The 16,629-nt window shown below is 48.5% G+C and overlaps 2 long non-coding RNA genes across 2 annotated transcripts in view; one reads left to right on the top strand and one right to left on the bottom strand.

Moving 5' to 3' along the window:
- Positions 1 to 2,383: 2,383 nt before the first annotated feature.
- Positions 2,384 to 16,629, bottom strand: part of Gm40339 — a 43,759-nt gene continuing 29,513 nt past the window's right edge. Inside the window, exons 5-6 of the long non-coding RNA XR_868578.3 lie at positions 12,997 to 13,085; positions 2,384 to 3,376 (exon numbers count right to left, since the gene is read on the bottom strand). This is a non-coding gene — a long non-coding RNA (predicted gene, 40339). The remainder of the gene's footprint in view (positions 3,377 to 12,996; positions 13,086 to 16,629) is intronic.
- On the top strand, positions 7,440 to 10,927 carry Gm40340. Its single transcript, XR_868579.2, has 3 exons — positions 7,440 to 7,723; positions 9,372 to 9,565; positions 10,856 to 10,927. It is a non-coding gene; the product is annotated as a predicted gene, 40340 (long non-coding RNA).

Consider the following 16,629-nt stretch of genomic DNA (forward strand, 5'->3'; position numbering starts at 1 on the left):
CCTGGGGGATTCTAGGCAGGGGCTCTACCACTGAGCCACGCCCCCAGCCCCTCCCTGGGGGATTCTAGGCAGGGGCTCTACCGCTGAGCCACGCCCCCAGCCCCTCCCTGGGGGATTCTAGGCAGGGGCTCTACCGCTGAGCCACGCCCCCCAGCCCCTCCCTGGGGGATTCTAGGCAGGGGCTCTACCGCTGAGCCACGCCCCCAGCCCCTCCCTGGGGGATTCTAGGCAGGGGCTCTACCGCTGAGCCACGCCCCCCAGCCCCTCCCTGGGGGATTCTAGGCAGGGGCTCTACCGCTGAGCCACGCCCCCAGCCCCTCCCTGGGGGATTCTAGGCAGGGGCTCTACCGCTGAGCCACGCCCCCAGCCCCTCCCTGAGGAATTCTATGCAGATGATCTACTATTGAACCATACCTCAGTACCTCACTGGGAGATTCTAAGCAGGTGATGTGCTATTGAGTCGTGCCACCAGCTATTCAATGGGGGATTTTTAGGCAAGTGTTCTATTGCTGGACCCCCAAGACTACTCCTGGCAGATTCTAGGTGATCACTCAACTGCTGAACTAGCACCTTAATATTAGACTCCTCATCTCCAAACTGTGAAAAATACAATTTATATTATGCATTCCTCCCTTCCTCCCTTCCTTTTCTTTAGTGGTCCTGGAGTGTTGACTACAAGGCTTTGCTCATGCTGGGTAAGTACTCAGTCACAGCCCAAGATCCGTTTTCAATTGAAAGTGTGACACCTATCTGCTGTCCCTACAAGTTTAGCAAGAGCAAAAGGAATTCATATACTCAGATATTGAGGCTTTTTAGAAAAAGTTTTCCAAATACTTACAATTCTTGATAGAATGAAGTAGAGATAATTCTGCCACTTATAACAAACTGAATTCAGTCACTAATTTTCAATTTTAAAAAAAAAAAGGCCGTGAGAGGGCTCCATGGGTAAACTGTTAGGAACAAAATAAAGGGGGAGGGGGCAGCGAGAAGTGTGTTTGCTCTGCGGTGTGAAGCCTAATGTTTGAATTCCCATCATCCTCATAAAGGCTGGCACAGTGGAGTGGCTCAACTGTCGGAGCACGCAGGAGCGAGGGAGGGATGGGATCCCTGCAGCAAGACAGGGAGGTAGACTGGCTGTGTGGGGCAGCTGCCCATTCAATTGAAAGCCCCACCCCTGCAATTAATAAAATAGAGGGTGATCTAGAAAGGACCCGAGGCTTCCCTCCACAAGTGCACATAAGCACATACACCCGGATACATGCACAGGCCCACACACAGCAAACAGACACACATACACAAGTCCACATACGTGCGCACACCAAACACACATCTAACAAACCAATACTCCTCTGGGTGACAGAGATAAATATCCCCAATGAGTGCCCCACAAGAGGAGATGGCTTCTTTTACTGTCACCCCTGTACGAGTCCCAGCTGGGACTACACCGTGTCTTGTCTTTGAGATACACACCGGCTCCCCATTTTTTCCAGCTGGTTTGCTGTACTGTCAAGATGGAGGGGCTAGAGCAATGGCAGGGCGCTTCCCTTGGGCAGCAAGGAGGAGCCCATGGGGCTGGATGCCCTCGACATACAGAAGCTTCTCCCAGGGTGTCCCACTATTGGCCCGTGAAAGGCTTCCTCTTCCCCCTCCCAGAGTGGTTGGCTGATCCCTGGAACAAGAAGAGGTCTCTGTTTGGTGTCTATGACAACATTGGAATCCTGGGGAATTTCAAAAAGCATCCAAAGGAACTGATCAAGGACCCGGTATGGCTTCCAGGCTGGAGAGGAAATGAATTGCAGCCTTGTATGTAAAAGAAGAAAGTGACTGGAAACAGAATGTTCACTGAGGACCTGCGCAACCTTAACAAATGGATCGGCATGGGAAGCCCAGATAGAACAGGCAATGGGGAGATACATTTGTTTCCCTGGAGAAGGGGGGCAGGACTTATCCCAGCAAGGAAAGAGCTTTGTGTGCTCTCTGTAATAAAGTGGGGCTTCTTTGGAATCTGGAAAAAAAAAAAACCTTAGTGAAATAGCAACATACAAAATGGAGTACAGAGGTAGAGGCAGAAGCATCATAAATTCTAGGATGCCCTGGCAAGAGACCATCTCCAAAACAAACAAATGAGGGCCAGTGATGGCTCAACTGGTAAAGGAGCTTGCTGCCAAGCCTGGTGGGTGACCTGAGTTCGATTCCAAGGCCCACATGGTGGATGGAAAGTAGTGGTTCCCTCAGGTTAACCTCTGATCTCCATGCATTCACCATGCAAACACACACACACACACACACACACACACACACACACACACACACACACACAGGGGTGGAGGAGGGAGGGAGGAAAAGAAGGAGGGAAGGAAGAAGGGAGGGAGAGAGAGAGAAGTAAAAATATATTTGGTTGTTTTATTTTTAATTGAAATAAACATGAACGACAAAAAGGTTTTTTTTAAAAAGCCATGGATGGCCCCAAGCTGCCATCTTGGCTTTTACCTGAACAGTATGTGGAGAGGGGAGGCTTTCTATCTCAGCCCCCTACCAGAGAAGAAAGATGCAGCAACAGGCTCTAATCTCAATTCCATGGCAGTACGATGCTGACGTCATTGTTTCCATGTGTAGTCAGGCAGGTTAGATGCTGACGTCATTGTCTCCATGCATAGCCAGACAGGTTATTTTCTGCGGGACATCACCCACCTGAGCAGGCAAGTGGGGGTTTGACACCCAGCCTGTGTTTAGCTTCCGACCTTATGCCCCTTAGCACAGGGCTGTATCTCCCTGAAAAGGGCTGCCTTTCTCTAATTCTCTCAGATGAGTGAAAGGCTCTCACTTCAAGCAGGTTTTAGCCTCCCCTGTCGCTCTGCGTTTTCCACTCCATTGTACTAATATGACCCCGAGGCCCCTTGGAGCGATGCAGTTCTGTGGCTCAAGAACAAACTACTCTTTGGGCTCAGTGGGGTTCTGTTCTGAGCCCTCTTAGCCCAGGGCTACTTTTGAAAGAATTAGAGCTGGCTTTCTTGGAATAAACCCTCCATGATCTCCTGCTTTTGGTGCTGAGGGCTCTAGTCAAAGCTGTGAATTTTCATCACGCAGCTTTCTGTTGGCCGTTTCTCCTGTCTTTCATTATTCTTCTCATACCAGTGATATAAAGGCTCCCACTGGCAGGAAGTACACACATCTGCTGGCATCCACAGGCAGCTGTTGAGAGTGTCCGATGATGGCGATGCTGTTGTCCTGAATCGACACCCTCTCCAATCCAAACGCAGTTCTGCGAGCCACAAGCAGTCCGTGTTGAATGGCTGCATGCACTAGAAGAGGGCTGGCTTGGCAAAAGGAGGAGTGTGGGAGAACACAGGAATCTGGCTCTACCTGAACAGAAGTCCTAACAAAATAAAGAAACTCTTAGGCCAGATGGCCACCCCTTGGAGCTGTGTATCTGCCCTCCGCCACTGACCGAAGGACTCCGGGAAAAATTATGGTTAACATTCCGCTCATGGACCAATATTCCAGGGTTCAACCTACTGTGGTCTGTTTTAGCTTTTTCTTTCCTTACTTTTATTCTTTTACAAGCATTGCTAAGTGCCTCTTCCATGTCAGGTGCTACACCAGCTTCTGTATGCCACAGAGAACCCAAGTGTTGCGGATGGAGTAAGAATGACGGCATAGGTTCACATATTTGATGGAACTGTTTAGGAAGGATTTGGAGGTGTGGCCTTGTTGGAGGAGGTATGTCACTGAGGGTGGCCTTTGAGGTTCCAAAAGCTCACACTGGGCCCAATCTCTCACACTCTGCCTACAACCTACTGATCAGACATAAGCTCTCAGCACCTGCTGCAACTCAGTGCCCGCCTGCCTGCCTACCTCCATGCTCCCTGCCATAATTATAATGAACTAAGCATCTGAAACTGTAAGCCAGCCGTGATTAAATGCTTTCCTCTGTAAGCTACCTTGGCCGTGGTGTTTTGTGACAATAGAGCAGTAACTGACACACCAAGTCCTACTGTGGAGGCTCCCACACAGTAGGTTATTTGAGAGCTACATTATTAGATGGCTGCCATATGGGGGGGGGGGATATGCTACTATTTTAACAATGGCTAAGCTGCCCCAGTATTGAGTACACAGCTCTGTAGGAGGCTGGATGTCAGAGCAAGGTAGAGGAAACTCTTATCATAAGCCTCAGCTAAGGATGAGAGAATGGCTCAGCATTTAATAGCACTTGCTATTCTTGCATAGAACCAGAGTTCAATTCCCAGCACCCACTTTGATAATCCAACACTGCCTGTATCCTCTCTCCTTTCTCTCCTCTCCTCTCCTCTCCTCTCTCTCTCTCTCTCTCTCTCTCTCTCTCTCTCTCTCTCTCTCTCTCTCTCTCTCTGTCTGTCTTCTCTCTCTCCTCTGTGTGCCTCTCTCCCTCTCTTCCCCATCTCTGTCTCTCCTCTCCACACCTTCCTTCTTTCCTTCCCTCCCCTTTGCTCTCTCCAACACTCCCAGGACATCTAAGTACCCTCAAAACAGAGAGGATACAGGACAACTCACTAGGAAACCTCCAGAGAGTTTCTAAATGATGGCGCAGCCACAGCTCGGCCATGATCTTGAGCTCTGATTTACTGTCATTTTAATATCTCCGCAAGTGAAGGGCACCCTCATAAAGCATTGTGGAAGGCCTCAAATGGAGAGAAATGGCTTCCCTCGTGCCAGGCTATGAAACTTCATCGTTATGATCTGCAGCCCAAGAGGGAATCTTCAGCAAAAGAAGAGAGCCTGGATACACACCCAGGAGGGTCTCCAGGAGAGAACAGCTGCACGGGCATGAATGCGGAAGCATTTAAACAGATTCGTCTTCACCAGAAAGTGGTGGCTGGAGAGAGCGGCTGCTTCTGACAAGTGCATGCAGGGGATTCTAGAATCAAGATCCAGTGTAGGTGAGGCAGGACCCTCAGTACCACCCCACCACTCCCTTCTGCTTGTACCATTTCCATCCTTTTTGCCTCCATAATTGGGATGAGTCATAAATGAAACCAGGCTACGATGCTTCTTAGTCAATCGGAGAAATGAAAGACGGGAGAACAGTTCAGGACAATGTAAAGGGGGAGTTTGTTGGCAAGAGTTACAGACTTTTTGTGGCTGGGAGAGATGACTCGACAGTTAAGAGCTCTTGCAGAGGACCTAAGTTTGGTTCCCAGCACCCACGTCAGAAGGCTGACAACTGCCTCTAACTCCAGCTCCAGGGGATCTGATGTCATCTTCAGGCTTCTATGGATATTGCATGTGTAGACACACACACACACACATACTCACAATCAGAGTTGCAGACATCTCAGAAATAGAAGAGGCCCTGTCAAACCATTGACTCTGGGGGTGCAGGCTGTGTTGATCCTAGGTTCAAGTACTCCCCTCCTGGTGACCCCCTTTCTCTCCTCTATTGGTTCTAAGGAACTCATGTGTTCACTCTTGCATAGGGATTTGGCCCCCTGCTTCCATCTACAAAAAAGGAAGCAGCTACTGATAGGGCCACCCCTCCTGGGGCACAAGCACAGGCATCATTGCTGATATAATTGTGTCTGTCATCAATCAGCAGACTCTGGTGGCTTAATCATGAGATGGAAATTGGCAGCTTTCAGGGAAACAGCTGGCTCATGGCTTCCTCAGCACCTCGTCTGGAGAGGCTTTTTGTTTGGCATGCATGTGTGTGCAGGTACACATACACATGGTGTGCATGTGGGGATCAAAGGGCAAGCTTGGGGCCAGTCTTCAGGTGCCTTGTACATTGTGTTTGAGACAGGGTCTGTCATTAACCTGAAACACCACCAAGATGACCAACTAGTTGGCTTTCAAGTTTCCAGCCATCTGCCTGCCTGCCCCCATCTTCCACATGCATTGCATGGGCTACAGATCCATGCCACTATGTCTGGAGCACTTTTTGGCTCAGGGTCTTAGGACATTTTAGTCCAGCATAGCAAGGAAGACTTGGTGGCTAGCATGGGTCAGTCCCTGGTGGTCAGACCTTACAGCAATGTCTCCTCCCACGACACTAACCAGGAAGCACAGAGACAATGGGAACAGAAGCAGTGACCACCATCTGATATCCGCCCCCACAGTGACTCAACTCTAACAGCCAGAGCCTGCAACCTACCAACATCACCAATAGCTGGAGACTAACTGTCCAAATATTAGACAGTGGAGATGCTGCACATCCAACCCATCACAGTCCCCAGCGAGCATTGTCCAGAGGCAGGATCTTATGTGGGAGGTAATTGAGCCATGAAGTATCAGTGAACGTATCCGTTGATAGCACCATAGATTAGTGGGATCTCAGGAAGGGTAACTCTAATTCTCAACCTGATGCTACCTAGAATCTACTGGGAAGAGAATCTCAGTGAGGGATTGTCTATATTGGGTCGGCCCGTGGAAGACTGTCTGGGTTTCCCTTCCGTTGCTGTGACAAAACGATCTGACTAAAGCAACTTAAGGGAGAAAGGGGTTGCTTGGGGCTTATACTTCCAGAGAGGTTAGAGAAGACAGAGCAGCAGGCAGGGAAGACAGATGATTGAAACAGGAGGCCAGATTATACCCAGGATCAGGAAACAGAGATTGAACAGGACATGAGGCCAAGCTATAAACCCGCCAAGCACACCCTAGTGACATACATCCTCCAGCAAGGTTTCACCTCCTGAGGGTTCAACAACTGTCCCAAACAGCACTACTACTTGGGAATCAGTGTTCAAGCACATAGACGGGACAGTTCACATTCAAATATTCCAAGGCCCTGTCTAAAGCAGGCCGGGTAGCTGTAGAGATGGCTCAGCAGTTGAGAGCGCACACTGCTCTTCCAGAGGACCCCAGTTCAGTTCCCAGTACTCATAACTACCTATCATTCTAGTTCTAAGGGCTCTGATGATCTCTGGCCTCTGCAGGCACACACAAACACACACACATACACAATGTACACACACACAGGCATATACACAAGTAAAAATAAATCTTAATATAATTGTGTATAAATATACACATATATTAATATTTACTGCATTTATATTTATAAATCTTAATACATAAGTGTATACATATATATATTAAGATTTATTTTAATATTATATATGCCATACATCATACACACATATGTGTGTGCATATATATATATATATATATATATATATATATATATATATATAATCACAGACGCAAGCATCCAGCACTTTACCTGATAATCAAGGAAGATTTTGGCACTGCCTCACAGGGCTGATTCTAACACAGGACCCCTGGCTATCCACACAGCCAGCCAGTCAAAAGGAGATGCATTTACTAAGCCTACCCCATCCCATACAGCCTGCCCCCCCTGCCCCCCCCATTAACCCTGTCCACCCAGAAGTGACCTTTCACTCAGGGACAGGAAGGAGCCCTGCCTGCCTTCACAAGTTCCTGTTATCTTCACGGCTTCCAGGGCACTAAATCAGCCAACAATGGCTGCAAGTCTAACCGGCTTGTAACAGATTTGTTCTCAGATCAAAGTCATCAGAGTAGAGCATGTGTACGCTGACCCCCGGCATGGCGTGCACAGCTGCAGGTCTCTGCGCTGAGGCTGAACCAGGCAGATGGATTAGCCGTGAAGAGGCACCCCTGGAACCTGCTCACCCCAAGACCACCAAAACACCTCGCTCACACTTCTCTCGAGACCCTCATCAAGCTTTGCCCTTGATAACAATGAGACAGGCGTGAGATTTATTAGCAGGTGAGGGTTTTGTTGTTGGGGTTTTTTTTTTCTGCCTTTCTCACCTCACTGCCTCACGCTCATCCTGCTTAAAGGAATACAGCAGTAAATCTCTTTCTGAAAGGCTTGATGGGGCCCAAATGAGGTCTAAGGGGTTGAGGAGAGAAGCCGTACCTTTCTGTAAGTTAAATTCCTTACAAGGAGCTGTAAGAGGGCTGGGTGAGATGACTCGCTGGGGGAAGGTGCTTGCTCTCTAAGCCTAGCAACCCGAGTTTAACTCCCTGGAAGCCCCTGAAAGTTGGAAGGGGAGAGCCAGCTGCACAGAGGTGTCCTTTGACCTCTATGTGCACATGTTGTGCCACACCCACACCCACATGTAGTCATTGTCTTTCTTTCATTGTTCTTGTTTGCTTGTTTGTGTTCACTTTTATTTTTCCAGACAGGTTTCTCTGTATAGCCCTGGCTGTCCTGGAACTCACTCTGTAGACCAGGCTGGACTCAAACTCAGAAATCCGCCTGCCTCTGCCTCCCAAGTGCTGGGATTAAAGGTAGGTGCCACCATGCTTAGCCTTCGTTCCCTCTCTTGCTGTGATGAAACACTATGATCAATGCAACTTATAAAAGAAAGCAATTGATTTGAGCTTATGGTTTCAAAGGGTCGCAAAAACGTGGGGGCAGGAAGAGCTGAGAGCTCACATCTCAATTCATCAGGAGGAGGCAGAGAGGGGCATACTGTGAACGCTACAAATCTTATTTGAAACCTCAAAGCTGGTCCGCAGTGACACACCCCTCCAAAAAGGCCACACCTCCCTTCCCTCCCCCAGATAATTCCACCAGCTGGAGACCATATACACAAAGGCACATTTTTAGAACCTTAAAAATAAATCTTTAGAATAAAAGAAATTGAGGAAGGAAGGGAGGGAGGGAGGGAGGGAAGAAGGTTAGCTTGAGAACCATGGGCATAGTAAGGGCTCATTCCCATGACTCCAGCACCCAGGAATCTGAGACTGTAAGAGGACGGTGAGTTCCCAGCCAGCCTGAAGCACAGAAGTTGTGAGAAGGAACTGGAATGAACCACTGGGAGGCAGGGCATCGAGCAAACAATTAGATCACAAGGGCAAGCTGGGTAGCCCACTCCTGCTCTCCTGCCCCATGTATCCCCTTTCCTGAGTCCTTACAAAACATCAGGCCCGACTAGTGCACAAATGAGCCCCAGAGCCCCTCATAAAGAAGCATTCTGGTCATTAAGTATTTGCCAAGGCCCAGTCAAAGCCACAAGAGAGGCCTAGCTGGGCTTAAGACCATGCATGGTGAGTGTGTGCTCAACAAGGGTGAGGTCTGGTCACCGTGATGTTCAGTGCTAGTTGTCAAACTTAACAGGTTCTAGAATCATCTGGGAGATAGGGCTCTGGGCGTGCCTGTGTGTATCATCTCTTGCTTGCTTGCTTGCTTGCTTGCTTGCTTGCCTGCTTGCTTGCTAGAGTTTCTCCGTGTAGCCCTGGCTATCCTGGAACTCACTCTGTAGACCAGGCTGGCCTCAAACTCAAAGATTCACGTGCCCCCACCTCCCAAGTGCTAGAACTAAAGGCACTTGCAACCACGCTCAACTACAGGGTATTATCTTGATTGATATGGAAAGATCCTTTTGAAATTTATTTTTTAATTACAGGGGAGGACATCATAGCTGCAGATGAGTGCAGTACCCACAGAGGCCAGAAGAGGGTATCAGATGTCCCTGGAACTGGGGCCACAGGAAGTTGTGTGCCATCATGTGGGTCCCAAGAACCAAACTCAGGTCCTCTGCAAGAACAGAAAGTGCTTTTAACCCCTGAGCCATCTCGTCTCACCAACCTCAAGAAACACGTATGTTAATTGCAGGCAGGCAGATTCTATTGGCAAGGCACCAATGTATGAGTGGAGTTCATACATTCATGTGTCCTGGCCATGTGTGCCATGGGGCCAGTGCCTCCTTCTCCTGTTATTTGAGCTTCCCTGACATGGCAGACAATATCTTGATCTGTGAGCTCCTTTTTTTAAAGTTGTTTCTTGTCACAATGTATCTCTAGCTGGCCTGGAACTTGCTATATAGACCAGGCTGGCCTTGAACTCACAGAGATCCTCAGCTTTGGCCTCTCAAGTGCTGGGATTAAAGGAATGTACCACCACTCACAGTCAGACTATCCCTCTTCTAAGAAAGGGATTAGATAGCCGGGCAGTGATGGTCACACCTTTAATTCCAGCACTTAGGAAGCAGAGGCAGGTGGATCTCTGAGTTTCCAGACCAACTGGGTCTATAGAGCAAGTTCATTGCCAGATCTACATGGAGAAATCCCAGAGAAACCCTGTCTTATAAAGTGAGGGAGTGGGAGAGACTAGATGGCTAAAGACATAACCCAGTAGGTAGAGCATTTGCCTGACAGGCATAAATCCCCAGCTTCCATCCCCAGCAGCACACACCAGGTGTGGTGGTACACACCTATAATCCCAGTGATCAAGAAGTGGAGACAGGAGGATGGTTCAAGTTCTTCCTTAACTTTGGCTACATAATGAGTTTGAGGCTATTCTTGGGCTTCCTTTTTTGACTCTGAGCCAAAAATTGGATGGAGATCGGGGATTCTTACAGAAGAGTTAGGGGAAGGATTGAAGACCCTGAAGGGGCTAGGAACACACCAACAGAAGGAAACCTTATCTCAAGAAGAAGGAGAAGGAAAGGAAGGAGGAGGGGGGAGAGAGGGGAGAAGGAGAGAGAGGGAAAAGAAGAGGAGATGAAGGAGAAGACAAATGAGACAGAAAATTAAAAACCCTGACATCTGACATTCTAATGGCATTGTAGTTCCACTGACTGAAACAGACACAGAGACTCACAGCCAAACACTGGGTGGACCTCAGGGACTCTTATGGGAAACTTGGGGAAAGGAATGGAGGCCCCTAAGGGGACATGAACTCCATAGGAAGACCAATAGAGTCAACTTTCCTGGACCACTGGGAGCTCTCAGAGACTGAGCCACCAACAAAAGAATATACACGGCTGGACCAAGGCCCCAGGCACATATATAGCATATGCGTAGCTCAGCCTCCATGTGGGTCCCCAACAACTGCAGCAGAGCCTCTCCCTGAAGCTGTAGCCTGACTGTGTTATCTATTCTCCAACAGGGCTGCCTTGTCTGGCCTCAGTGGGAGAGGATGCACTTAGTCCTGCAGAGACATGATTCACCAGGGTGGGGGGCTTCCAGCTCAGAGAAGAGGGTTTGGGGGTAGGGACTCTGTGAGGGGGGACCCAGAGGGGGGACAACATTTGGGATGTAAATAAATAAACACACAAGAAATTTTGCCTTTTTTTTTTCTTCCTGGCTATTACCAATGAAACTAAAATGAGCCCTGTATGAAATCCTGCCGCTCCACCATGTCTCAGGAAAGGAAAGGCTCCCAAGCTCCTGTCTCCATTCAGGATGGAAGAGGGATCAATGTCACAGCTAGGGCTCACATGTCATCAGCACTGGCAGGTACCACTGAGAGCAAGCTGAGAGGCAGTTACCCTGCTGACAGTGTCAGCTGTTGCTCTGTGTGTCTTCAGTGAGATGTAACATCAGACAGAAGGACTCAGCAGGGAAGAGCCTCAAAACAGCAAGGAAGCAGCAATGGAGAATCAGCTCAGGCCATCTATCAGCCTCTCGCCTCTTGTTTACAACAGAGATGCTGAGCGCCTTCTTGTTCATCCTGGACACACAAACCGCTGCTCCAACTCTGGCTCCGAGCCACTCAGGCATGAGTATAGAGCAAGTGCCACCACACCTGGATTTTTTTTTCAACATGATCTGTAGAGAGCACACTTGGGTCCTCATGCTCACAAGCCAACGTGACCCAACCTAGAATCACCTGGGATGAGAGTCTCAGTGAAGGACAGGCTACATTGGGTTGGCTGTAGGGCATTGTCTTGACAGTTCATTGATGTGGGAAGACCGAGCACACTGTGGGCAGCACCATTCCCTAGACCTATCTAAGAGTGGAGAGACCAAGCTAAGCATTGATTGCCCTTGTCAGACAAACGTAATGAGGAAATGATTTGTAAATGCAGCGACAGGAAGGATGTGCTGTGTGGAAAATGGGTGACAGCATCCAACTGTCACAGTGCCAGGAGAGGCTATGCAGCTTCTGGGGAGAAAAGCCATCAATGACCTTAGCCGGTGCTAGACCCTAAATGCTGCAATATCAACCTCCCAGATGAGATGTGTCCACCAGTGAAATAGTTGGCATGGCTGTAATGGGGTGGCTACACACGTTCTGATTGGACTTGTGGCCTGATTCACAGAAGGGAATTCTATTCCTGGTATTATAGTCCTGATCAAAAGTCTGTGGCTGAGGAAGCCATAGACCCTCATGATTTGTTATTTTGCTAAGACGTAAGCACCAGAGGAGAGAGTCAAGTTGTATGATGCAAACTTCTGTACCTGACATGGCTGCTGAAGTCGTGGATGCACAGCAGCCATGTCACCTGCACAAGACTGAGCCAGGCAAAATTCTGACAAAGATAGGAGAGGGGCTTTCCAGGCCCCACCCCTTACTGGCAGTTGGGGGGAAAGAGGAGGCTGTGGAGAGTCATTCTTTCCTTCTCTTTTCTTTTTTGTGTATATCAATTGCTTTTCTGTTGCTTGATAAAATACCATGATCAAAAGCAACTTAAGGGAAAGGTGTTTGTTTTAGCTTATGATCAGGAGAGAGCCCATCGGGGCAGCAAGAGTGGGGAGCTGGCTGATCCCATTTTCATCCACACACAGGCATCATTGTCTATCAGGGGATCCTATGTAAGATGGCACAAGAGAGAGAGACAGAGATAAAGACAGACAGACAGACAGACAGAGAAAGACAGGCAAAAAGAAAGAGAGCAAAGCACAAGCCTATATTCATTTTCTCTTGGCTCTTTCTCAGAATTCTATACTTTTGTCCTTTTTTAAAAGGTTTATTTATTTTTATATATGAGTGCTTTATCTGCATGTACACCTGCATGCCAGAAGAGGGCATCAGACCACATTACAGATGGTTGTGAGCCACCATGTGGTTGCTGGGAATTGAACTCAGGACCTCTGGAAGAGCAGCCAGTAATCTTAACCACTGAGCCATCTGTTCAGCACCCCACCCCTAGATTCTATATTTTTATTCCATATATTTTGGAAGGAGTGGAGGCCTATAGAAGCCAGAGGACAACTTTCAAGAGTCAGTTCTCTCTTTTCACCATGGGCGTGAACTCAGGTCATCAATCTTGGCCGCAAGCTCCTCTGCCCACTGAGACATCTCACCTCCCACTTCCAGCTCTTGACTGCAGATGTGAGAGGCTGCTTCAAGTTCCTGCGGCATTGACTTCTCCACAGTGACAGCCATCTATGACCTGGAATCAGAAACCAAATAATCCCTCTTTCACAGCAACAAGAAATGAAACTAAGAGAGTAGTACATAATGGATGCATTACTCAATGCAAGGTGATAGACTTGTGTAGTGGAATATTACTCTGCCTTTGAAAGGATGAAATTATGATGAATGCAACAAAATAGATGCATCTTGAAATAAACGCTGTCCTTGGAGAGACAAGCTAGACATAAAAGCCACATAGTACATCTCTCCACTTAAATGAGATGTCCCCAAGTGGGAAAATTCACAGACAGAACGTAGATTAGTGGTTGTCTAGAAATAAGAATATAGGAGCTGGGGAAATTAAAAGGTGACAAATGAGGGGGGCGTGGCTCAGTGTAGAGCACCTGCCTAGAACCTCCCAGTGAGGGGCTGAGGGGTGTGGCTCAGTGGTAAAGCCCTGCCTAGAATCCCCAAGGGAGCGTGGGGCATGGCTGGGGCATGGCTCAGTGGTAGAGTACTGACCTGACCTGCATAAGGCATGAGGTTCTGTCCCTGCAATGAACAATATAAAAGTGCAAATGGAACAATTGCTCCTTTCAAGATTCAAAGGTCTGTTTATATGGAATGCCTGTCATTTTTACACCATCCTGAAATCATAAAACCTGTCCATCTGCTCTTGTCACACCCCTGTGAGCATGTCATTCTCAGGCTTTCTGTTTCCCTTTTATTTTCCCTTTATCCTGAGCTATCTCCCTGCCCTGTGCCCCCAACACCCTGTCTTTCTTATTGTGTTGTTTTAGCATAAGCTACTTCAGCTATTTGTGGAATGTGACGAAGGATAAATAAACAGGGAAGGTATTATTTATAGCTAATAAGAGCAAAGTTTCATGGAGCCTTTTCTACAAGGATGGGAATGCGTGCGGCACCTCCCGTGAAGTAACACATCTGATTGTCATGTATAGCAGACATCTCATTGACCTGTGATTAAGTTGATCTCAGAGATCAAGGCACTAGCATGGGGGCTGGAGAGGTGGCTCAGCAGTTAAAGGTGCGTGCAGCTCCTGCAGAAGACCTGAGTTCAGGTCCCAGCACCCACATCAGACAGTTCACAATCACCTGTAACTCCAGCTTCAGGAGATCTGACATCCTCTCCTGACTTCTGTGGGCACCTGCACAAACACACACACACACACACACACACACACACACACACACGCACATACATCATTTTTTTAAAAAGGAGCTAGTTGTGTGAGGTGTTGAATACTGTGACCTGGAACCGGTCAATTCACACAGTCAGTCCTTAATCAACTCCCAGTCACCATCATCTCCAGAACATGGGAGTGTGGATAGCACTTAAGTCCCTCCCCCTCCCCCTCCCCCTCCCCTCCCTCCTCCTCCCCTCCCCCTCTCCCTTCCCCTCCCCCTTCCCCTCCCCCTTCCCCTTCCCCTCCCCTCTCCCTCCCCCTCCCCTCCCCCTCTCCCTACCCCCACTGCTTTCCCCCCCCCCCCGCCCCGTGTATGCATGTGTTCATGTTGCAATACAGAATCTCACATAACACAGGCTGGCTTTGAACTTCCCACGCAGATATCCAAGGCTGGCTTTGTACTCCTAAACTTCCTGTCTCCGCCTCCCAAGTGCTGAGATTATAGGAATAAGCCACTGTGCCTGATTGTGCAGTGCTAAGCATGGAACCAGGGGCTTCATGCATGTTAGGTGAGCCTCTGCCGTGCCCAGCACTCTACCACTCCTTTAGATGGCCCTAGAGAACTCTGCCAATATGGGGCATGGTAGCACACATCTGTACTCTCAGCACTCTGGAAGCTGAAGCTGAAGGATCGGGAATTTGAGCCTGGCCTGGGCAACATGGTAACACCTAGCTCAAAAAAGAAAAAAGAGGAAAGAGGAGGAGATCCGAGGGAAAGGAAGGAGAGCAGAGGATATTTGAGCTGGCCTGGAATCCTAGCACTCAAGACACTAAGACAAGCGGGTTGCCTATGGTTTGAAGCTAGCCAGGGCTGTGTAGTGAGTGCCAAGTCTTCCAGGACAAAGCAAGAAGAGGAGAAGGAGGAGGAAGGAGGAGGGGGAAAAGGAGGGGGGAGGAGGTGGAAGAAGAGGAAGGGGAGGAAGGCAAGATGGGAGAAGGCACTCGCGCACACACACTACATTTTGAGAGCAGGTCACTGGGATGAGCAGTTACTGATGAAGTTTGGCCATGGCCCGTGTCACATTAGCTAGCTGGAAGTATGTTTGCAACACTCCCGTCACTGCAGAGTAAACTGCCTTGACTGGGTACTTGCTCTCACAAGTGAACTGAGAGTCAAGTCGGCAGAAAACTGCTTTCGGTCGTATCTGATTTCCATATGGTTGTGTCTGCACTCCGTGGCAGCCCAAGGTCCAGCCACAGGCGAAGAGCTTGTCTCCCTGATGTGGAGTGACACTATCTGCCTCCGTGTTTCAGTCACCTCTATCCTGAGGCCCCTGACTGTCACTGTGGCATCCAGGGCCTCCGAGGACAACCTGCAGAGCAGATGTCAGAGAAGAGCTAGGACCCTGCACTGGGGTGTTCTTGGAAGCAAGACCATGGGCGCACTTCACTGTCTGCCCCACACGCAGGTGCCCCTCAACCTCTAAGAAAGGGTCAAGGGTCTCCTGAGTGTCTGGTTTCAAAGGCTGAGCTCCATCTTGCTGACAGGGAGAAATAGGAGGCAGCATTGCCTTCACATCGAGGCTGCCAAGCGCCTGCATGCAAGTGATAGAATCTGCCTTGAGGCAATCGCGGGGAGGGAGATTGAGTGTGAGGCCGGGCTTCTCCATGCTCTCCCAAGAGACTCATTCACCTCCAACTCACATACATCCGGCATGGAGAACAGCAGACATCGGGCACCATATGCATATACAACACACACTTGCACATACAGATACCACATACTTACGCTGCTGATAACCACATGCATGCACACATTGTATACCACATATATACATGCACACACAAAAGTGTCACGTGCACAAAATAACCACTTGCCACCTGCATACCTGACGTACACAGTAGAAATGCACACTACACACCACTTATATACATACTTACATGCACAACATATACCACTTGAATACCATGAACACACTATGCACCACATGTATACAGGAACACATAGCAAATGTCACATACACAAACCACTAAAATACCAATTGCATATCTGAAAAGCATACCATAAATGCACAGGTGTATCCTATGCAACACCTATATAGGGGTACAAGTAAACACATCACATGCTATACACAGATATTGCTTATATGCCACAAGCATCCACACATACAGTATACACATATTTGCAGCCTGTGTAGCATGTGCACACATGAACAATTCAAACACACACATTTGTTACATGCGTATGTTCCTCATATGTACATGGCATGTACAGCTATACATATAGACACATGTGCTCTATCACAAGCATACATGTGTATATCATAGCATATGTATGCTTCCCACCTGCTACCTTCATATATGTACACAGCAGGTACATGCATGCAGACAAAAATATGTGCCACAGACACACATGTACTCATAGCACATACT

Source organism: Mus musculus, chromosome 5 (assembly GCF_000001635.26).
Source record: "Mus musculus strain C57BL/6J chromosome 5, GRCm38.p6 C57BL/6J".
NCBI lineage: Eukaryota > Metazoa > Chordata > Mammalia > Rodentia > Muridae > Mus > Mus musculus.